Source organism: Wolffia australiana, chromosome 5 (assembly GCF_029677425.1).
Source record: "Wolffia australiana isolate 7733 chromosome 5, ASM2967742v1".
NCBI lineage: Eukaryota > Viridiplantae > Streptophyta > Magnoliopsida > Alismatales > Araceae > Wolffia > Wolffia australiana.
The window spans coordinates 20,973,243-20,978,946 of record NC_135839.1 but is presented as its reverse complement, the minus strand read 5'-3'; the positions used below and the strand labels follow the sequence as shown (position 1 = coordinate 20,978,946).

The following is a 5,704-nucleotide window of genomic DNA, read 5'->3' as shown; positions in this document are numbered from 1 at the left end:
GGCGGACTGTGCTCGCGTTACCGCTGCCGGTGGTCGCGAGGCTGCGCGCCGCGGTCGCGGGCCGCCGGTGGTCGCTGGCTACGCCTGCGGCGTGCGGGCTGCAGTCTGCGGTCGCGGGCTGCGGTCGCGGGCTGCGGTCGCGGGCTGCACCTGCGGCGTGCGGGCTGCACCTGCGTTCAGGCTGCTGCGCCGGCGGTCCCGGCGGTGCCTGTGGCATGCGGGCTGCGGCCGGCGGTGGGAGACTGTGCCTGCGGCTGCGGTGGAAGAAGAAGCAAAGAGGGGGAGGGGGAGGATCCGCTGGCTGGCTGGTGAGTCTGCGGAGCAGACAGTGGCAGCAGGGCCAGGGATGAAAGGAGATCAAGAGCTGTGCTCTGATACCATGTGTAATCCTAACCTAGGTTAGGTTAGGAGGAAGGAGATGGAGAAGGATGATCGTGATAGCATACTTGGTTACGAGACAGGGTATTTGTACCCTAGGAGAGAGAATGTGAGTAAGGGCTAATGGGCTAATAGAACAGGGCCCATTAGCCATATAGGGCCTATCTCACTAACACAATCATTTTTGGCGAAGATAAGCCTATCAATTTATTCGACATAAACAAAAACTTCAAACACGTCGTCGGATAAAACCGTGGCACGCTAAGAATATCAGTTCACCCTGCTGCATACTTGTCTAATCTCTCCGCTGGTACTAGTTAGAGGGGAGATGTTTCCCATCTTCACCATGGAGTCTACAAAGTCTCTGAAGAAAATTGCCTGGTTGGGAGCATAGCTGCTCACGATGGAGTCAGCAGCATCGTTGTTAAATAGCCCTTGGTCAGAATGGAGGATGCCACGTTGTGAGAGTAGGTTTACGTAGTACGAGTTGTCAAAGACCGTCAGGGTGTTGAGATCAAGCGGGGACGAGTCGCCAACACCGCCAGATAGTGGGTAGGTTGCCTTTCTAGTGGTGGCAAAGTCTGTGTTAATGTTCAGATCATTGTAAATGCGATTGCGAAAAGTGGCACAATGGGCAACGCCCGAGGTGTGTGCACCAGATAGAGCAACGAGGTCGCACAGGTTAAGGCCTTGGTTGGCAAATAAGCTCGCTGATGCCGGTGGGAGGTTGCTGATGGCAGCGCTCGTGCTAGCGGTAGTCGCATCTCGGCGTCCTAAGAGCACCAGCCAGTTAGGCCCACCGCTCTACAAGAACACAATTGTCAATGGGAAATAAATACATTGATGCGACCTATAATTATTATTTTAATTGATTTTTTTTCTTTACCAGCATGACTCTATCGTGGGTGGCGAGGACCGGGTTGTCTGCGCAAGAGACGAAAGACCTGCACTCAGCCTCAACAACAGCCTTGATAGTTTTGATGACGTCCACCCTGCGGATGGCTCTACTTGGCGGCGCATTCTGTTCACCGATGAACGTCGGAGTGTCTGCTAGAAAAATAGATGCATCTCAACCCTAAAGAATTGTAGATAGATACTGTGTCCTAAATAAATAAGAAGAAGAAAAGAAGAAGAAAAACATTGAAACGAAGAAGAAGAAAAAAACAAAAAGATAATGTAGCACAGGAAAAACAAGTCGAAGGAGAAGAAAAAGAAGAAGCAGCAGCAACAGAAGGAGGAGGAGGAGAAGAAGAATAAAAATAACAAGAAGAAGATGATTAATGGTTCCACTGTCTTTCTGTAGAGTTCCAATTCACACGTACGTTAACAAAGCAATTGTGGAAAAAGAGCCGGAGAAGGGAGGCGGGAAGAGTAGGATCGCTCTGCACAGCCATTGACATGATTCCCTTGGATGATTCGTTCGAGTCTTGGGCACCCTTGGGCATAGAAGTGTGGTCTCAACTGGGCTTGTGTTTTTCATGCGCACAAGAAAATAACCAGTAGAGAGAAGCGGATAGACCCTGCGCCTGTGGAGGCCATTCTTCCGCTATTAAGTTATACGTGTTTTAACTGGGGGGTATGCAGCTTCTTATGTACACCCCAGCACGCCCGTCGGACGACGCAAATATTGACCCAACGCAAGGTTCTCCTTACATATGGATGAGTATGACATAAGGATGAAAAGACCTACTCGCTTAGGATTAAACGTTGAATAGCAAAAAAAAATGATCTATCAGGAAGAGGCTGGATGGGATTGGAGGCGTGTGAGGAAAGCATATTACTTATTAAACTATTTAAACTTAGCCAAAAAAGTCCTTCGCTAGGCATGGTGTTGAAACTCAGTTGAAGAAAATGACCCAAGATGCTATGGTAGAAATGCGGAATCAACTCGGACGAGAAAAATGTCGACGTATGTAGACAGATAACAAGAACCTCTTTACATCACCGGTCAAGTTGTTTTTGTTCATTCTTCTTGTCTCTTCCTCTCTTCTTCTCTCTCTCCTGGTTTGTCTTCATCACCGGCTTTTGTTGCAGGGCACTGGCTTGTCGTGTGGTGCAGTAGAGCAACTCCTTCAACTCCCAAGCGGAATAACCACCAAGGAGTGATGAAGACAATTCAGGAGAGAGAGAAGAAGAGAGGAAGAGACAAGAAGAATGAACAAAAACAACTTGACCCCTCCTTTATTGGGGCTTTGACCAGTCAAGCCCACCCCTCTCCCGCATTCCTGTGCCGGGGGGGGGGGGCTGACAAACCCCAACTCATGGATAGTACACTTTCCAAGGATAGTACATTGTCTGGTTTGCGGTTCGTTCGTGTATGTCTATACTACTTTTTTATGACGATACATGAATAGAAGTAATTTGCGCTCATTACGCGTATCTGATTCACAGTACTTAAAGGTCAACCAGAATGGGCCTCCATTTACAATGTTTATAATGCTTATAATGTCGTTATAGTTCGACACCAAGAAAAAATTAGATATTCGTGGGATATAATAAAGAGGTTGGGAAAAGGAAAGCAAGGATTTGTTTTGTGTACCCAATTGATGGGCTTAGAGCTTAGATGATTGCGAATAATATAGTTCGCATCTCTTAACGTCAACATAATTGGCCTTCACTGACAGCTATTCTCCAATGTGCCGGAAAGGGGCGTATCATTGTATGGTGGGAACTAAATTACGGAACAAGTGTGACGTAACCTTCAACAGAGATGATTGTGGGATATGTTTCAAAGGTGTTAATCGCTACGTACTAGCCTCGAGCTGGGAAGATGATCAATATTGGATGGCAATGGCGAATGATGTGTGAAAGATCAGCTACCCAACTGACAGCCATTTGGCCCCGATCTTACAGTCCTCTGGATCAATCAGGTAAATAGTTTATTTGATGGGAAAGATAATATTAGGGCCTTTGAGCTGCAGAAGTATTGTATATTTTATTAATAGTTTTAGTCATGTGTCATGGGTGGCTCGTCCTATTTATTATTACTCTCTTATCATCTAGAAAGTCTACGGAGAGTGAACTTTGCCAGCTAGCAGTACTGTTTTGAACAATCCTTATTTCTGTTAAAGAGACAATTCATCCGCTTCATATCTTTGAGCTTGGTACTCTGTTCTGATGCAAGTTTGCATTCCTGTGTTTCCTTTAATCAGAAAGAATGGAATCACAAAGTTGGCACGTAAAACCTCTCTTTTATTGTCAGTCAAGAAATACAAATACGGGATATACAAGACCAGGTACCGGTATGTGCTGATATAGACCCATCGAGAGGGGCAGGCATTATTTCTAGAGTTCAAGGTCTGCTATTTTGATCTAAGCCTTTTGCTCGTTGAGGTGCGGTGTTGCAGCTCTTCATATGCACTGAAAAATGTCAGTCATATCGGTGAAGTTCAAGCGAATCATATCGGCCGGTTCCGATCGATCAAATCATGGTACATCCGATCGATTGACTTACCGGTCGGGTCGGAATCCGATCAGGCGAATAGCACGACATCGGAAAGAACGACAGCAACTATGACGCGTGAGCCTTCTTTACCTCCTTTAAGTCATGCGGAAGTAGGACAGGTCAGACTCAGACAATCTCAAGGTATGAAGTTTGACTGAAAATGGTTTCAGACCCGGAGCCTCTCTAAGTCTAGACAATGGCTTTGGATCCAAATGCCAGTAGGAAATCTAGCCAATATAAACTCATTTAATAGGAAGAAAACAAAATAAAGATATGTACCCCACTTCAAGAATAAGAAAAGGGAATAAAAAACAACAAAGATAAACAGACTAATCAGGATCCAATTAATAGATTATCAAATAATAAATGAACACGTACCCACTTAAGAAATGATAAAAATAGAAATAAAACGGACTTGAAATTAGAAATAGAGGCTGTAACGACTTCTTGAATGTTATGCGACTTCAACGACTCAAATGTCCCAACGAGCTCAATAAATATAGAGTCACGTACGTGTTCGTTGAGACATAAAATGAGATTGTTTCCTTCATCTATCATCTATCGTCGTCATGCTCCTATTTAGTTTATCTCGGAAGAATGACCCAAAGGAACACTGCTCTAAGAGTTAGACAAGGTCTGATTCTGTTTTCAACTAAGTGTCAAATTATCTGTCTCATTGAAAACCACGGGGCCGGTGTCAAACAGAACCTGAAGCTCTTACACCTCCAGATAGGTGTCGAGAATGAGGAAGAAAGATTGTTGTTCGAGAGAACAAGACAGCCGTGAAGAAAGTTAAACTTGACTTTACATCAAAGTAGTACACATTTATAGAGAATAAAGGAGGAAAATGTCAAATAAAAGCAATGGTTAATGGGTTCCACTTTCCCACATACCTCAAATGGACGGACAAGACAAACAAAAATAAACACACGGAGTTAGTAAGAACAACCGCTGATCCATTTTTTCTCGACAAGCTTCATAGAGAAACATTCGGACTGGGGTTAATGCCTTCAATCTCCCCTCTAAGTCTAGTAATATTGCCATCTTCACAATTACACAAATCCTGATGCAGTTTTTTAAATTGAATTCTTCCCAAAGCGTTCGTCAGAATGTGTGCGACCTGATCATTTATACTTGTGTAATCCACGCCAATTTATTTCTTCAATGCATGACCACATGAAATGATACTATATCAATATGGTTTCATGCGTGAAATGATGGGTTCTTCGAAACAGGATGACTGATTTGTTGTCTGACAATAGCTTTACTAGAAAAATCTTTTCTGTCATCAATTCTTGGATGAGTCGATCTAATAAAATTTGCTGACAAGCTGTGGCAGTGGCAGCTATATATTCTGCTTCATATGAAGATAATGCTACTATCTTTTGAATCCGTGAAGTCCAACTTATTAAACTTTGCCCGAGGAATAAAGATACCCTTGTCTTGTTGTTCAAATCATTAGGATATGGGGCATGATCACTATCACAATATCCTCATAAAGTGTCCCCTTATTGTTGTAGATTAGACTCCAAATGCACATTCCCTTTGGCACATCTAAGGATCCTTTTTACAACTTCTATGTGTTGTGTAGTAGGAGTCTCCATATGTCTACTGAAATAGCCAGTGGTAAACGTAACATCTGGTTGTGTGGAAGTCAAATACCTTAGGCTCCAATGTTGCGCCTGAAAAATGTTGGATCAGCTTTAAGAGTTGCATTTATTGTAATGAATTTAAATAATGCGTTTAGAGGTGTGGATACTGAATTTGCAATCACTCATTCAACTTTGTTGAAGTACCTTTAGAGAATAAGTCCACTAACTTAGTAAGGTAATATCTATCTGTTGATCTACTTTTATACCCAGATAAGCGGTGAACAATCTA

The 5,704-nt window shown here is 43.6% G+C and overlaps 1 pseudogene; it reads right to left on the bottom strand.

The window, feature by feature from the left end:
* Positions 1-648: 648 nt before the first annotated feature.
* LOC144703436 (peroxidase 52 pseudogene) lies at positions 649-1,772 on the bottom strand (annotated as a pseudogene).
* Positions 1,773-5,704: the final 3,932 nt, after the last annotated feature.